Source organism: Pteronotus mesoamericanus, unplaced genomic scaffold (assembly GCF_021234165.1).
Source record: "Pteronotus mesoamericanus isolate MK-2021 breed Mesoamerican mustached bat unplaced genomic scaffold, CSHL_Meso_final scaffold_705, whole genome shotgun sequence".
NCBI classification, from domain to species: domain Eukaryota; kingdom Metazoa; phylum Chordata; class Mammalia; order Chiroptera; family Mormoopidae; genus Pteronotus; species Pteronotus mesoamericanus.
This window is the reverse complement of record NW_026555326.1, coordinates 1,951,434-1,969,416: the sequence shown is the minus strand read 5'-3', so window position 1 is coordinate 1,969,416 and position 17,983 is coordinate 1,951,434. Positions and strand designations below refer to the sequence as shown.

The 17,983-nt window shown below is 44.9% G+C and overlaps 1 pseudogene; it reads left to right on the top strand.

The window, feature by feature from the left end:
• Window positions 1-16,279, top strand: part of LOC129062050 (60S ribosomal protein L18-like) — a 29,182-nt pseudogene extending 12,903 nt beyond the window's left edge.
• The last annotated feature ends 1,704 nt before the right edge of the window (window positions 16,280-17,983 follow it).

Sequence of the window (17,983 nt, the reverse complement as noted above, 5' to 3'; positions counted from 1 at the left end):
TTACCGATCTTAATTATCTGAAATAATTAGCTCCAGTCAATTCTCCAACAGGAGCTCCCCAGAGAAATCAGTGTTTGGGGAAAGGGAAAGGAGGCGGGAGCCGAGCTTGGGACAAAAGCAAGCATTTGGCAAGTTATGTGGAAATATCTAATTAACCTCGAGAGTGGGGCTGACAATCAAAGCCACTTCCTTAGTGCTTAATTATTAAAAGCAAATAAAGAAAGTAAATACTCAGGGAGCTAGTCTATTGGACACTGGAAAATAGCAGCCACTTTGCACTGAAGTGCTTAATAATCCCCAAACACACAGGCAGGTGTGTGTGTGTGGCGGGGGCGGCGGGGGCAGCGGGGGCGGGGGGGGGGGTGTATGCACATTTCTTTGCCTTTGTTCCTGAAGATCTTTGTTTAGAATATTCTTCCATCCTATCTCTAATAGGAACTTCTACCAGCCCTTTATGACTTCTCCCGTGACCCACCTGTCTTCTTAAAGAAAATTGTTCTCTTCTCTGTGTTTCCATAACCTTTAGTACAAAACATTCACCCCATGTGAATTCAGTAGGTGCTTGTCCATCTGACTAGATTACAAGCTTGCAAAACTCCAGTAAGTGCTTATTCACCTCTGCCTGTCTCCTCAGTATTTGGAACAGAGTAGGTGCTTAATAAATCAAAGTTGAATGAACTTTCTTACTATGCAAAATCTGGTGCATAGTAAAAACTCAATATATATTTCTTCTTCTTTCTTTCCTCTCTTCCCCCTCCTTCCTTCTTGCCTTTCTTCCTCCCTATTTTTATTTCACTTTAGTTTCCACAATTAAAGGTATTGATTTCAGAGCTTCTGGGCCAAAGCAACAGTTTCCTCCTATGTGAGTTTGTCATTTTGACTCATAATTGACTTTCAAGGTGCCAGTGCAGATCACTGCAGAGGCTGCGGCACATGGGGTGAGGAGTGGCATGGGGCTCCTCCCTGCAGAGCCCCATTGGGAGGGCAGCTTTTCCACTTGAACCCATTACCCTTGGGCTTCCAGAGTATGAAACTGCGGGTCCCGAAAGAAGATTTGAAGGAAGGCTGGAAGAGAAGGGAAGGAGAGAGGCAGAGAGGAAAAACCAATGACATGCAAGGTGTCTGCTGATATAACTCAGGGTGATTTGTCAGAATCAATTGCATGTCCACCTTGAGGACTATGAGAATCCTGGAGACTGTAGAATTTGATTTAAATATTTGCCCCTGAACTTAGATCTGATTCTGGTTCAGAATTAACTGGATGAAGAAAGTGGAAATTTCTTCCAAAAGAAAGGAGCAGCATAAACACAGGCATGAGGATGAAACTTCATGTTACGAGTGGGAATCCAAGTCAGACAATGTGGTTTTCTACACATGCTAAAACATGCAAATAGAGAGTAAGGAAGATATTAGACTAGTGAGGGCCAGAAGACACATTGAGAGTCATTGCTAATTTCTGGGTTTGGATGTGGCCAGGAAGCGATGGTTCTCAACCCTGACGTTCTCCTTAGTTTCAGGGTACACTGCCTGCTAGACATTCAGCCTCACTCAGGTGTCCCATAAGCACCCCAGATTCAACGTGTTCAACAATCAGTGCTTTATATTTCCCCGTAAGCCTCCTTCTCCTTTTAGTTTTCTCTCTGTTGATTGCACCATCATTTTCCTAGTTGTCTAAGACAAAGACTTGGAAGTCATCCTTGACACCTTTCTCTCTCTCCCAAACCCAATCAATCAGCAAATCCTAAAGACTTGGCCAACTAGCACTTTTTGAATCCCTGCCTTCTTCCCCTTTCCTACCATTACAACCTGCACCATCTTTTCCCCTGGGAAACAGTCATCCATCTGGTCTGCTTACGTCCAGCCTTGCTTACCTCCATTACAACCCTCCTCCCTATCCTTCTTTACCAGCTCTCCAGCATGTACAGAATAAGGTCCAAACCCCCAGACATGCATGTGACGACATCTGACGCCTGACCCTGCCTACCCTCCTGTTTGATCTCTGCCCACTTTGGTGTTGCATTTTCCACTTTGGGAAATCTAAATGGCCTGCAGGCCCCCAAACACTCCCCGCTGCCCCTCACCTCTATGGCTTTCTTCCTGCCTCCTCCTCTTCCTGAACACTGAACCCACCTTCCCTTATCTGGCAATTACTCACCTTGTAACACTTGGGGCGGGCATTTTCTCTTCCAGAGGTCTTGCTTCAACGCCCAGACTTCCCTTCGCCCCCTCTTCAGTGCTCCTGCTTCTCCCTAGGCACCCCTCTGCCCTTTGCCTTTCACCATCATGCTGACTTCATCTGGTTACAGGGAATGTGCCTTGAGGCTCTGACTTTCTCAAGGACGGCTGCCACCATGTCCTATCCATCTTAGTTAGTCCACATCTTAGTGTGGTGCTTGGCACTCGGCAATCACACAGATGTTTGTTGAGCTGCACTCCAGGCCATACCTCCTGAGGTGTCCCTTTTGACAAACAGGAAATGCTGCCCAAGCCAAGGTGTGCCTGCTTCCTACACATTAAAGGAAGGTCAGAAGAACATCAGAGAACACCAGAAAGTCTGGGATGTTTTTATTAGAAAGGTAGATTCAGGAGGTGGAAAGAACACAGGCTACAGAGTCCAAATGCATGGAATCATAGCTCTACCACTATTAACTAGTGCAAACTTGGAGGAGATATTTAGTCTCCGTGGGCCTTAGGTGAATTGTCTATAAAAGGAACATAAATTGTTAATTTACATGAAAAAAAAGTGTTTGCAAAGCCACTAGTGCAGTAGCTTGTATGAAGCAAGTGCTCAACAAATGTTAGTTCTATTTTGTAGATCCCCTCTTTATGGAGAAATAGCAGCTCTTAGCAGTCTGGAATAGACTGGCTCTGGTTATCAGAAACACAGATCTCTTTTGTTTGTTTGTTTGTTTGTTTACATAACTTTAAAATATATTATTTGTCATTTCTAACTATAGTTATTAGTACTAGTTGGCTTTCATCTATTAAGTGCCTATTATATGCCAGGTACTCTGCAATGTCCTTCAGGTGTATTTTCTCACTTGGTCCTCTTGATAGTCATAATAATGATGATGATGGTGATGATGATGATGATACCAATGTCTGAGCCCTTACTGTATGTTAAGCACTGTTCTGATTTCCCTCCAAGTATTAATCCATTCAGTCCTCACAATAACCTACTGAAGTAGGTAGTACATCTCCATTTTACAGATGAGGAAACTGAGTCTCAGAGTTTTTAAGCAATTTACTCAAGGCACATATTACGAAGTAATTCTGGGCCTAGAATTTAAATTTTCCTGATGCCAACGACTCTGATTTTTTCACCTTGCTATACAGTCTCTGCACTATAAGTAGTTTTGATGAAAGTAAAGGTGATGGTTTTCTTCATACCACCCTTCTTGGTAATGCTTCCTCTATTTTTTGGTCATTTTATATTGCTCATCAAATACTGCAGTGGGCAGGAGAAATACTGGATAATTTTCAGCCTCAAGCTACTTACTGAAATTATAGGAGTCACTGCTGGTGATCAGCAAGAGCGAGAATATATTGCAGACTGTCTGCACAAAGATCACCTAACCCTATTACTGACAGATCATTGTTTAGAAATTGTGGCAATGCATAAGAGTCAATAAGTGACATACCATATGGTATTATATTTGAATATAAATAGATTAAATGTTGAATTATGGATTTGCTTTAATAAGGGCTGACTTTGTAGTTCTGGGCATCTTAAAGAACTTAATTGCTCATTCAGCAAGAATTCACTGGGTCCCCGAAAAATATCAGGCCCTGTGCTACTCTGAGGATCCAGAAATGATTAAGTCACACTTTCTGCTCCTAAGGTACACACAGCCTTTTAGGGGAGACTCAGAAAGGAACTAATTTCACATAGGATCACAAGTAGAATTCCCATCTCCAGATCTAAAGTGGAGCTCCAATACTTTGGAAGAGTTTTTAGTACACTGTCCAGAATTCCCTGCTTCATTCAGAAATGAGCTGAACTTCAAAACCTCAGCCTGGAGTGGCAGGGTGTCCTCAGGCAGAGTGCCTCTCAGTGTTGTCACAGAGCACTGAGGGACATCTGTTCCCCTGAGGGTTCTCCTGTGGCCAGACCTCCTCGGCCCTGGATGGGAAAAAGGCTGGGCTCCTGCTGATACGGGGTCCGAGCTCTAATCCCTTTCAGGATGGGGACACATCCTGCCTCCTGAAAAACGCGATGGTCATCCTCCCGCCCCAACTCCAGCTCTGCTCCACCCTCCCCTACAAATTCTCAAGCTCCACTAGATGCTCAGGATGGGCTGGAAGGCTTTGAGCAACCTTTGGCTTTTGAAAGGTTAATAATCTACAGATGAACTGCAGCTGCTAAAAAATAGGGCCTGTACTTCTGGGATACAGCTGTGATATACACCCAGTGGGCTTTCTCCAGTGGGGAACAAAGCAACAGGGCCAGCCAAGTGGCCCTTTTATAAAAGGCTTAGTGAGGTGGGCGAGTCTCCCATTCTCTCCTCTTACAACAATGAGAATTGTGGGGAGCCAGAATGTTTGGTCCAACCGCAAATGTTTCCTACACAAACATAAGTTCAGTGAGATACTTATGCAGCACCCTCTTGCTCGTGCCAGCTCGTGAGGGGCCGGCCGCTCCTCATGCCAGGAAGGACACCCATGGTTTTGGGTTTTGTTTGGTGTTTTTTTTTTTTCAGTTTCAGGTGCCTGCTGTCCCATCCCACTGGCTTTTGCACAGGACTTCTCTACTGAAACATAGACCACCCCCTGGAGAGGCAGGTGTCTCTGTTTTATCCTCAGTGGAGAGAAAAGAAACAAAGTCTACTTTCTAAAGCTGCTGGGGAAAACATGGGGTTTCAATGGGCATACAGAGCAGTGAGCAAGAAGGAAGTGCAGCGACACCAAGTGCCTGCAGTGGAGCAGCCCGGGAATTTACAGGCCAGGAAAGGGAGCACATAGGAGCAGACAGAACCAGAAGTATTTTGTCTGGAAAAGAGGCAACCAGGAACAGAAAGGGAGATGGCTATATTCAGCCTAGGAATTATCATAAGAAAGAACATATGTGAATGAAAAAGGGGCTCCCTAATAAATCTGAAAAGGTTGGTGAGATCCCATTAGAATAGGGTTGTCTTTGTCTAAGTAAGGCCTGTCCGTCGTTCCTGTTTACTTGCTTTTACGTAAACAAGTTTAGTGCTTTGTAAACAAGTTTAGGTAAATCAAAGTTGACATACTTTTAAATCACCAGAAATAATCCTCTTTTCCAGACCACTGAGAAGTGTAACCACCCTCAGGAGAGCACAGAATCCTGTTAACTGTCCTGTAATCCAATCATACAGATCTCCTCTGCCTCGCTTTCTCCCTCCTTCCTGTAATCTTCCTTACGTGTTCCTTCCTCAATTCCAAATGTGTAAAAGGAACAGCAAAACTGTCATTCTTTGAAGCATTTGAGATCTTGCTTTCCAGCCTGTCGTTAGTTTGGCTCAAATAAGCTCTTATAAAAATTCTTTACAGATTTGGACATTCTTGTATTGACACATAGAGAAAGTTCAAGGGGATGAAATAAATTTATGCTGCAGGCAATAAATTGCTAGATTTGGATCTGATAAAATGGTTGTGTTGCAGAATAGGTATTATTCTCCCCTCTCCACTTCACTGTCTGGGCCGGCACATATAGAGGATAAGGTAACAAAAGAGAGCATTTAGTAATTCTAGTAATTCTTTCAAGTCCAAGACAAGAAACTCATCTCACATCATAAAAACTGTGCTAAGGAGAAGCCCAGTTGGCATAAGAAGGTTCAGATTGCCTTTTGGTTGTGATCTTGCCCACTGCCCTGCCCTAAGCAGAATGCAGAGGCATGCACACAAAAATCACACTTGCACATACCCACACTCACACTCACACATGCTGGAACATGCACACAGACACATTCGCACACCTGTATGTAAATGCACATACTCATACTCATATATAATCACAGCCACACATGCTTATATGAGCACTCACACACATGCTCACAAGTACACACACTCATACACAAGCCCTTCTGGAAAAGAAGAGAGAATGAATGACCACAGCTGAGGCCAGGAGAACAGATAGGAGCCAAGGGAGAGAGTCCTGGTGAGGAGGCTTTTAGCTCCGTACTTCCCGCACCTGAAATGTCCTTCACAGTCACATCTGTACACATTCAAATCTCACTCAGCTCCCAAAGGAGCTGCCTAGCCCCTCTCCTCTGGGACCTGCTTCCACTGCCCAATGGAGGCCCCAGCAGCCATGTTTCTGGACCATAGCTAATTGGTTGGGGGCTGAGCTCCTGACACTCGGTTTGGTTAATCATATCACAGCTCCTGGAAGTTTGAAGCTTGGATCAGAAAGACAGGGGGTCGCTGACGCTGAATCTTATTGACAGAGGGACTCTCAAGGGAAGAGACACACATTCACTAGTGAGGCCCCAGGGGACCTCGGCCTCCCACCCGGCCTGAGACTTGTTTGTTGAATACTTCTTTAAAATCTGTGAGAGACCACAGGCCTGAACATCAAGAGCTAGATGAGCTTTGAGTTATTTTACTTGCAAACAAAAAATGAATACACCATCCATTTCTAATCCTATTCGAACACCCACTCCTGCCTCCAGCTAGAAGGGATCTGTTCACCCTCAGGATACCCATGGCATTTTTATGACTCTACTGTCTTCTCTGTGCCATTGATTTCTCTCTCATCTTCAGTGCTAGACTCTAAGGGCCTTGAAGGTAGAATCCACGTCCTAATCATCCTTTTAGCCCACGCAGCACCTAGTAGAGCACCTTGCACACAGTAATTCTTGATGAGCATATGTTGAACCAATGAGCAAAGGCACGATTGAATAAATGAATGGATAAATAAATGATCTTCAGTGATGCAAAGTACGATATTTCTTCTCGTTTCCCCAGAAATTCATGAGGCCATCGTCCTAGAATATAAAATCCTCATATATGAATCAGTTCACTTTACTTCATTTTATTGATTTGTCATCAACTATGTGCCACACACAGGGGATGCAAAACAAAGATGAGAGTAAGATACAGACTCTGTCCTTAAGAACGTGTGGTCTCACTGGACCAAGGAAGGGGTGGGTTCTAAATGAGATGCAGCCACACACACCCCGTTCCAGGGAGCAGCAGGACTAGGAAAGTCACATATTGTACATCTGCCCCAATCTTGCATCAAGGCCATATTGAAAGCCATTTTTCAAACCTGAGTAAGATGTTTATGACCTGATAGACGATAGCTGGCAAACTCATTTCATCATAAATATCACAGCAGATAATATACTTCAGTATAAATGATGCCTCTGCCTATGCCGGGATCCTCAGAGTGAGTAATGCTCCTCCGCACGGGCTTCTTCAAGACAAACAAATTATGGGCCGTAATTACCTGACGTTTGATTTTCTTTTTTTATGAGCTTTTCTTTGCCCTAATCACTCTTGGGATGGGAAGAATTAAGAGAAGAAAAGGGCTCTGCTCCCTCTGCTGTGAAGAATGTCAGATAGAAGCCTCAAGAAGAAGCTGGCATTTTTGTTGCTCTAGAAGACAAAGAAGGGCTCAGCAAGCCAGCTGTGCAGAAAGTGAAGTCAGGGAGAGAAAGTGGTGAGTTCTCAAGAGTATATTTTTCAGAACATGCCTAAGACATAAATCCTTTCCCTGTCTCTCTCTCTTTCTCTCTCTCTCTCTCTCTCTCTCTCTCTCTCTCTCTCTCTCACACACACACACACACACACACACACACACACAGTGCAGGTTAAGATTCTACATCTCCAAACTGGCTCCCCATCATCTGCAGAGTGTGGGCCCAGACCTGTTCATTCTGTAACCCACGGTGAGTCCTGAATCTGACCCTTCCCCCTTTCTGGATCCAGCTTTTCCTGTGTCCTCTCCAAAGCTTTGCTTAAACTTCATCTTTACAAACACTCCAAGCCCGTTATCTTCTGATAAATTCCTGACGACTTTTATCAATTATTCCACCAAAATGTCTCCTCTGTGGTTTCTGGGCATTTTATTACAAGTCACACTTGAAAATTAAACCTCACCTTAAACGAGGGACTAGATTCTATTGGGTTAGTATATTCTTTTCAGGGGTGAGAGAAATACTTCAAAGTGGGCAGGAAGTATATCTTTAAAAATAAATCAATCAATAAGAGGGTCACAGTGTAATATAGTAGAAAAAACTGTGGATGTCAGAAAATTGGATTTAATTAGGTCTTTCACCATTTCTTATGCAAGTGATGTCTCTTCACTTCTCTTCAACTTCTTCTTCTCCCTCACTTAATAATGGGAATCACTGGTCTAGCAGATTGCTTTGAAGAGTCAATATAAGAATATTCCAAAACGCCCCTGTCATCTTCTGGGTGTTCAGTAAATATTTATTTCATCCCAGCTTCCTAAGTCTGAATAATAAAAGGCTGTAAAATGTTCACAGCACCCTGCGCTGTATTTTTGAAGGTTCTTTCCCATTAACAACATTCTCTGGAGGCAGGCAGAAGAAGTGGTTTCCTTATTTTATCGATGAAGGCACTGGAGCTCAGATAGGTTAAGAGAGTTGCCTAAGGCCACGTGGAAATGTAAAACCCAGGTCCTTGAATCTTTCCGTGCTTTTTAAAGAAGGCTCAATTGCTTGGGATGATCAGGTCAAAAGGAGGTTTTGTTCATTAAATATTCACAAACCCTGACACTTCTGAGCAATGAAGCAGCCCACACAGTTGTTGAGCTGTGAGTCCACAGATGTTCGCTTTGCCCTCAGAGAGAAAGAGCCAGCTGATGCCCGACACCAGGAATGTGATGGATGAGGTTAATAGTTTGGATCAGAAAAAAACTAGCTGTAGATAGGGAAGGGAAAGATGCAGGAACTTGGTGATAAATGTATTTGTTTCCTGGGGCTGATGTAACAAGTTACCACAAACTGAGTGGCTTAAAACAACATATTCTCCCACAGTTCTGGAGGCTAAAAACTCAAAAGCAAGATGTCGGCAGCGCCATATTCTCTCAGGAGATCTAGGAAAGAATCCTTCCTTGCCTCTTTCTAGCTTCTGGTAATTGCCAGCGACCCCTGGTGTTCCTTGGCCTGGAGGTGCATCACTTCCATGTCTGCCTTCATCATCCCTCTGGCCTTCTCCCTGCATGTGTCTATTCCAGTTTTCTCCCCTTATCGGGACACCATCATATGGGATTAAGGGTCCAGCCTACTCCAGTATGGTCTCATTTTAGCTTAACTAATTTCACCTGAACAACGCTAGCTCCAAATACGATCACATTCTGAGGTTCTCGGCAGGACATGAATTTTGGAGGGGAGGTTGGTCTTTCTTCAATCCAGTTCAACAGGGAAATGAGAGCCAAGCAGAAGAGGGAGACTGGGAAACCCAAGCAGAGAAAACTAATGGAGGAGACAGACCGTGGGAAAGAGACAGAGAGATGAGATGGGGAAAGGAGGTGGGGCAGGCGCTACTAAAGGAAAGAAACGTACACACAAAGTGCCGCCCACAAAGCGTGAGAAACAGAGAACATTTCTGTGTTTAAAGAATTCTCCTCAAAAATGCACATTCTCTCTGACTAGCTGTCTAGTGGGCAGCCCTAACGCCATTAATGGGCCTGAACTGCATCATGAAAAGTGGTCCAAGTTCTCCCTTTGGGGTTACTGGAGGACCCCAGTTAGAGCGATCAGCTAGTTGGGCTCCTGGGGGTCCCTAGCAGACCTCACATTCCTACCTTCTCCTATGACTCCGGCTCCAGGGGCTTCTGATTTTAAAGTTGAAAATGTAGGTGATGGTCGAAAAATGTATTTTTTTCAAGAAGCCAGTTCCAGAGCAGTCCCATGTGCATTCGCCTCCTATTGAGAAGCAAAAGGGGCCCCCAGGAGATGTGATGACATTGTCCCCCTACCAAGTCTATGTTCCCGGCCTCTGAAAAGCTGCTTGGCAGCCCTCTGTTCCCGTTATTCATCCAACCAGGTGTTAGCCATTGTGATTTTGCACATCCCATATCCTGATTTTGTCCAACTACCTGAAATTTCTCAAAGATCTCCAGAGGAAGACAAGTCACTTTAGCATCCACTGAAAGAGACTCCAGGAGAGAGGAATCATAGGTTAATAGCAGAAAGGTCTTGGGGCTGGCAGAACACTCGTGTGTTTGTGTGTGAGGCGAGGGTGAGAATATGTGTGTATGGGGGGCTATGTGCACATGCGTGCTACAGGCTTTTTCTGAAGAACTAAGTGGAGGCAGAGGAAGACCATCTATGCAGACCTAGCAGTGCCCAAGCTTCAGGACTCTAAAAGCCTCCGTCATGGGAACAGTCACTCAGAGTGGAAAGTTCTATAGAATAGGCACAACTTTTGTTTTCTTTTGCCATTTTGAAAATTAATTAAGTTTGGCTTTCAGGGTAATAGTCCCCATTGCCTCTCCATCACAGAAATGCCCACTTTAAAAGAGAGGGCCATGAGCTTGTGGGTCTTCCCAGCCTTACTTGGCCAGTGGTATGACTGGAGGGATATAGGTCCAAGGGCAGGAGGGCGGGTATGAGACAACACAGCACCATGTCTGGGCACGGAGCCCTCCCTTTGGAGTAGTGAAGATGAGGAGTCATCTTGCATTTCTGCATATTTCAAGTTCTGGGCTTCTCGGCTCCCCGATCCTCTTCCTTCCCATTAAGCAAAGGTAGTGAATTGCCCATCTCCAGGGACTACCAAGGGAAAGACAGTGAGTAAGTAGATGTTTATCTCAGCTGGTCACACAACAGACTTCTCATAGTGGCTGTTATTCATTAGTTCTCACACTGGATGTTACTCATTATTCCCTTATTTACTCATTTATTATTTTTCTTCATCACACTTATATTGGACTATTTTAAGCACTAGAAGTACCAAGATGGAAAAAAAAAATTCAGTTGCCACTCCTGATTCAGAATATGAGCAAAGCAAGTAAAAGGGACTGTAGAAGCTGAGGTTTCAGGGTCATAAACTATAAGGAAGGATTCTTCTACCTGAGAGCAAATCTTTCCTATCTCCCCACAGGGCTGGGGGTAACCCTGGGTAAAGCCACAGAGGAGTGTTTCTGGGCTTGTTTTCTAGCTCTGGGACCCTTCTCTGCCAAGTGATGACCTCTTAGCTCATTCTCACAAACTCTGGCACTCCAACCAGATGGTGGGACCAACACCTCAGAGTCAATTAGCTAAGTTTAGTAATCACTGGAAGTCTGGAAATCTGAGAAGGGAAGTGGTTGTTCCCGGGACCCAGTACTGACAGCCCCAGTGTCCCAGGCGAAAAGAGAAAGGGCTCACAGCCCGGAAGTGTAAAACAGGGAAACCAACAAACAGAAACAGACAGACAGAGGTGCTGGCAATACTAGTCACGTCTGTGATGACCTCCTACAGTTTTCCTGCTGGAATATCACTTGACCTAAGAAATACCCACCCTCTCGATTTTTCCTTCTGACGTATTTTTGTGTTTCATCTTAGGACTCCCATTTGAGCATTTGTAGCCAGGGTGGGAAAATGTAAGACCAAAGCCTTACAGTTCAGTCCACGCTCACCTTTTCCATGAAGTCTTTCCTGACTCCAGCTGTGTGTGCTGCTCTCCTTCTTCTGACTTGCTACCACATGTAACGTTACACAGCTTAGCACTGGATTGTGTTCAACTTTGAAATGCTCTCCATCTATTTTGCTTGCATACTTCTTGCTTTAGTTTGCAGGACTGCAGGCTCTCTGAGAGCAGGACCCAGGTCTGAGATGTCCTTTGATGAATCAAGGAGGTAAAAAGAGGGACAGAGCCAGGATGGGCTCAAGGACTTCACACTAGAGTGAGACAGGAGCTGGGGACACTGACTGCGGAGGCAGAGTCTGAAGGCATCTCCTCTCCAGGGTGAGGCTGAGGGGCAATGCTGGAGGCTGCTGTGACTCCAGACATGGTTCGGGTTATAGTTGCAGGAAGGAGAACGACTTGTGGGAGAACGGGAGGGCAAAAGACAGAGCACAGGGTGAAGAACCCAAGTAGCAACTGGCATTTCGGGCCTAGACAGCAGGAGGAAGTCACCATCCAAGAAGTGTCTGCTGCCAGTTAGACCCCAAGGCTGATCCACCAGTCAAGGGAGAGGCACGACAGGGCCCCCAAGACACCAGGATGGATTCCAATTAGGCCAACTAGCTATAGAGAGGCTAGGCTTGTGAGCAGGAAAGCCATCAAAATTGCGAAATAGGGCCATTTGGGTGGCCAGAACCCCAGCAGTATCTTTGCCTTCCTACTCTACCACTTCAAGGGAAATGTCCAGGATTTGGAGCTGACTCCCTTTCTCTCCTGAGCTGAGCTCTCGGGCCACTTCCTCCCTTTGTAGCTGGTCCCAGCTATCTGCCTGACATTGTGAATACTTTCTTGATTCCCAAGGTCTCATCATCCAAGACTCCAACTTTGCTCCCTTTGGACTCAAGTCTTCAGTGGCAGAAGCTGTAGAAGTGAGGTCCCAGCTGGCACTCTTAAACCTGGAATTATGGAATCACGTATTTGTCCACCTGTCCCAACACATCAAATAAACTCAGCTCACCAAAACCAGCGCACACCTGGAGGGTAAAAAAAAATTCCTGTTGGCCATGGCAGGCCAGCTATGGAATTCATCTAAACTTTCCAGTTATCCTCTCTGTTACTCCCAAATTTCCCCTTAAGGTCAAGGAGACCTGAGCTCAAATCTGCTACCTGGAAACATGAGTAAGTTAATTAACCTCTCCAAAAGATGGAGATAATAAATCCTGTGGATAAGAGGCCTCTGCCCCCTTAATCCCTGGTGCCAACTGAGCAACATGCTATGCTAACCTCACACATCAAACAGGAGGATCTGAGAACTAGTGATCAATGAAGACTTATTGACTTGACCATCTGACTCGTGACCAAGGACATCAAGTTGCAGGCAAGGACCCATTTATTGCAAGTGGAAGAAATACCGGCACCAGAGATGTCATACATAGTTCAATATTTGTGGGAAGAGCTGATAGAATGCGCACGGGTAGGCCATTTGCAACGATAGGCACAAACTCTTCTTGAAAACAAATCACCCTATAAATATGTAACGTCATAGCAGCATTAAGGCATGAGTCACACTCAACTGATGGATGAAGAGAACGGGGACAGGGGCACAGATGGGGCAGAGCAATGAGGGAGCAGCCCCTCCTGGTCAGGCCACTGCCCCACATTCCGTCTCCGAGTTTTCTGTAGTATGTTTTCAATCACTTTACTATTCCTTCTACAAGTCAATAGTGGGTCCCTGGTGGAAAAAGAAAATAATGATTCAAGTATAAGAGTCATTTTCCTATTGATTTTCTTTCTCTTCATTTCCTTTTGACCTAAGTAAAGAAGGCACAAGTCTCACTAGTCAAAGAAAGCATAACTCAGTCCTCACTCATCGACTTTAAGAAAGTGCTTAATATTTTTCTTCTTATGTCCCAGGGAACTACATTTCAGGTGTTTAATCATCTTTACAGCCCCCAAATATTTGGGATTTATGGAAAGCATTTAAACTCAGTGGAAAAAATAAAAAACAGTGTCCTAAATTCAGGATAAATTTCTACTCTCATTATGGGTGTTAATTTATGATTCAATAGTGATTTCAAGGCTTTTCCTCAGATCTTCTGAGGCTTGTATTTTCTTATTATTCAACCTGGTTTTATTCTCAGTGTCAAATGAATCACGCATTCAATCATATAGAGTATAATGTCCCCTGCTCAGGGTCTTAATCTACGGCATTATAAGCCCCCTGAGAAGATCAAAGTAGTCTTTGAGGTATCTCATGCCCCTCCCCCTTGATAAAAATGCCTAGTCCTTCAACAGGCTGATTTCTTTTTAATCCTCACCCAAGGATATGTTTTTACTGATTTTTAGAGAGAGAGAAACATTGATGTGAGAGAGAAACATCAATTGGTTGCCTCCCGTACATACCACTACCGGGGATCAACCTACATCCTAGGTATGTGGCTGGACCAGGAATCAAACAATCAACCTTTAGTGTATGGGACGATGCTCCAACCAACTGAGCAGCCTGGCCAGGGCCAAAAGGCTACCTCTTGAGGGGAACAGTGCTCCTAGGAGCTAAGTCTCCAGGTCCGAGTATCTCAGCTGCCGTGAGTATGCCTCCCAGTTACTGCAATTCCATGAAGTTATTCCAAAGCAATGGAGAGGTTTTCAGACGCATTCATCTATGCTCACTACACTGGCCTTCATTCCTTGGTCTCTGGCCAGGGAGCCTACAGTTACTCTTCAAAGGCGGAAGAAGGAGCTGGGATCTGGAGCCTCCCCTTTGGGAGTCAAGTTTTCTTACTCTTAGAGTGGGAGACAAGAAAAGGGGTTAGAACCAATCAGGGCAGTGGGGATTCAAGGCAGATTTTGGGTGGCAGGGAAAATCCCACCCAGCTATCATGGCTCCTGCCAAGGCTGCGGGCGCTCTGTGCAACACCTCTGCAGCCACCGTCTCAAGGCAGCGCACAGTCTCCACCGTCCCCTCTGGCTCTGAACCTTCACCTCTGGTTTTCCGGATGCTGTCACCTGGTGTTCCCTTCAAACTGATACCTTGTTTCAACAGTCTGCCTGGACGTGGGGTCCAGCTGCTTCCCAAGGTGACCCTCTCAGTCCCTTATTCCTCACCTGTAGGCTGATAATGCCCTCATCTTCACACTGCACCCAAACCTCCCAGGACCCCCAGGTTTCCATTCGCCTAGAGGAGATCAGACAGCTTGTGTGCCAACATTTCCCAAGGGGGACGGCTGTGTCACCTGCCTCCAGTCTACTGTGAATCCGCAGGAGGCCGCTCAGGCCTGCTCTCCCAGAGCTGAACTGAGCGCTAGCTCTCCTCCATCACCCCTCCACATCACCGTCGTCCTAACCGTGTCCTCCAAGGCCTGCCCGGTCCGTGATACACTGACCTCAGATCAGGTGAGTGCAGCAGAAACTCCTCAAAAGCCTATGTAAGGGACAGAGCCTTAGCCACGTGGAATGAAAGGTGAAATTATAGACCATCGACTGGCTGGAGGAAGGGATGATTTTAGGGAAAATCATTCAGTGATCATGCCCCAATCATATTACATACAATAGAATGGGGAAAAAAAAACAATAAGTAAAAAAATACACTAAGGTTTACTGAATACCTACTGTGTGCCAGACCCTAATGAGCTTTTCTGCATATATCATGTTATTTCATTCTATAAATAACTTACCAAAATATTATCTTATTCTTACAAAACAGAAAATAAAGCTAAGAGATAAAGAGAATTACCTCATTCTACTCAGCTGGAAAATTACAGAGCTGGAATCCAACACAAGTCTATATTTTCTCCTAACCTTGGGAGTTTTCTACCCCAGCATTTTCCCATGGAAGGGTTGTGAGTTCTGGAAGCCACCTGCAGTGATGCTCACGTCCTTTCCAGAGCTGAACGCGGTGGCGGTGGGCTTGGTGCCCTTTTCTCCGTCCTCACTCGCTCTTTCATCACTGACACCACTTGCCACCCCAGTGAAACATGAAGGTTGAACTGGCCACGCTGGTCCTGGACCAGGCCCATTAGAGGGCAGACCGACTGTCGCACTGCACCCTCACCGCCTTGGGACAAGACACTTCTCACTCAGAGACTTCAAAACCTCTCAGGAGCCCTGCCTTGCTCGTGACTCTGCAGAACATCTCTTCGGAGGAGAGGTTGTGGAAGGGAAGTGTCTGGATTCCCAGTGGCGCTCCCCACGAGCTTGCTGCTCCAATTTAATTAACCTGGAGATTGGAGCCAATTCCAATTCCTCCTACCTACCTAGGAGAGCGCGTTTGAGAGGTCAGGGAGGGCAGGGGGTCTTCTCAGCTTGCAGTCATTCTGTGATATTTGAGAAGATCCACTCAGCGCTGCTACTGAAATGGTTCAGTGCTTGATCAAGAAGCAGGGAAAAAAGCCACATGACACTTTTAAGAAACAACATTAGGCAAAGAGCCTTATAGAAGTCCATAAAGTCCCAATTAAGCCAGATGACCCCCTGCCAAACCCCAGTGGTCATTCATTCTCCTCTTTATGATTCAGAGGCTGCCATTGGTGGCTCAGCCTCTTTCCCATCCTGATCATCGTCCATCTAACAACTGGCTTCAGACCTGCTGATGGAACGCTTGTCAACAGTCACTGAGAGCAGTGCCAGGAGGATAACCTCCCCTTCCCCTCCCTTCATCCCTTAGTTTCTCCAGGAGGAAAGGGTTAACGCAGGAGCTCCTGAGACCCACAGTCCTCCTGACTCCATGGTGGCATAGGAACCTACCTTCCTGAACTCCAATCAAATTTCTGTCCCTCCCTGCGGCATAAGCCAATGGAGCTAAAAGATGAAGCATGCCCTGACCAGTGTGGCTCAGTTGGATGGGCATCATCCTGCAAAGCAAAAGGTTGCTGGTTCAATCCCCAGTCAGGGCACATGCCTGGGTTGTGAGTTCGGTTCCCCCATCAGGGTCCATATGAGAGGCAGCTGATCAATGTTTCTCTTTCACATAGATGTTTCCCTCTCTCTATATATCCCTCCCCTCCCTTCTCTTTAAAAATAAATTCTTTAAAAAAATTTTTTTTAAAAGATGAAGCATGAAGATGTGACAGATTAATAAGAAAAAGATAAGCACAATGTAGTGAATTAAATCTTCCCTCTCCCCCACCCAAAAAAATATCTTCAAGACTTAATGCACTCAGACCCTGTGCATGTGACCTTTGGCTATAGGGTCTTTGTAGATGTCATCAAGTTAAGATGAGGTCATACTGACTAAGGATGGGCCTAATCCAATGACTGGCGTCCATAGAAGGAAAGGAAGATTTGGAGACACGCAGAGAAGCACAAAAGGAAGACAGAGGGAGAAATTAAAGTAGTGCCTCTACAAACCAAGGAATACCAAGGATTGCTGGCCACCCCCGAAACCTAGGAAGAGGCAAGGACGGATTCTTCTTTAGAGTGTTCAGAGGGAGCAAAGCCCTGCCGCCACTTTAAATTCAGACTTCTAGCCTCCGCAACTATGAGAGAATAAATGTCTGCTGTTTAAAGCCACCTAGATTGTAATGATTTGTTACAGCAGCCCTAGGAAACTGAGACTCACATTGTGGAGATAAAATAGCAAAATGCTACAAAAAAGCAAATCATGAAAGAAGAAATGCAAATGCAATAACAAATGTAAACAGTTTTCAACCTCAGTGGTAATAAAAGACGGTGTGACTTAAAACAATGACATGCCCTTTTTACTCTTCAGATGGCAAAGATTAAAAAGAATTATAATGCCTGGTGTGGGCGAGAAGGTGGGAAATGGACATCTATATGCTGCTATTGGGAATAAGTGGGAACAAATCTTCTGGAGCGTAATATGGTAATATACATCAGAAGCTGTAAAAATCACCCTCTTCAAGGAAATAATTAGGCAAGGGTGCAAAGATCTATGCATAATACTGTTTTTATTAAAGCATCCTTTATAACAACAAAACAAAAAGGAAACCTAAAGTTAAAATAATAGGGAATTGTTAAATAATTTGTTATGTTCACGCAACAAAATTATGAAGCCATTGAAAATGAAGATGTTGATGTACATGCATATATATTTATATACAAGGATGGGTAAAAGTAGGTTTACAGTTGTGAGTATGCAAAACCCAGAGCTCATTCTTGTATTATTATTTATTAATTATATTATTATTATTTTCCACACAACGGTAAACCTACCTTTTCTCACCCCTATACATACATATTTTAACTAGTCATCTTTTATTGGATACTAATTCTCGGTTAGGATATAAAAGGATACAGGAGTGCCAGGCAAAGGAGGCCATAGTCAAGGATGCAGAGTCCGCCCTCCAGCCTGGGGCCTCTTCGGTGGTGTCTGCAGGGCCACTTGTATTTGAGTTCCTTGTAAGAAAGGCAGTCACAGAAAAGCACAAAAACTGCCAGCCCCAGAGAAATCCCAGCGGCGCTCCTTTCCTTCCCGTGGACA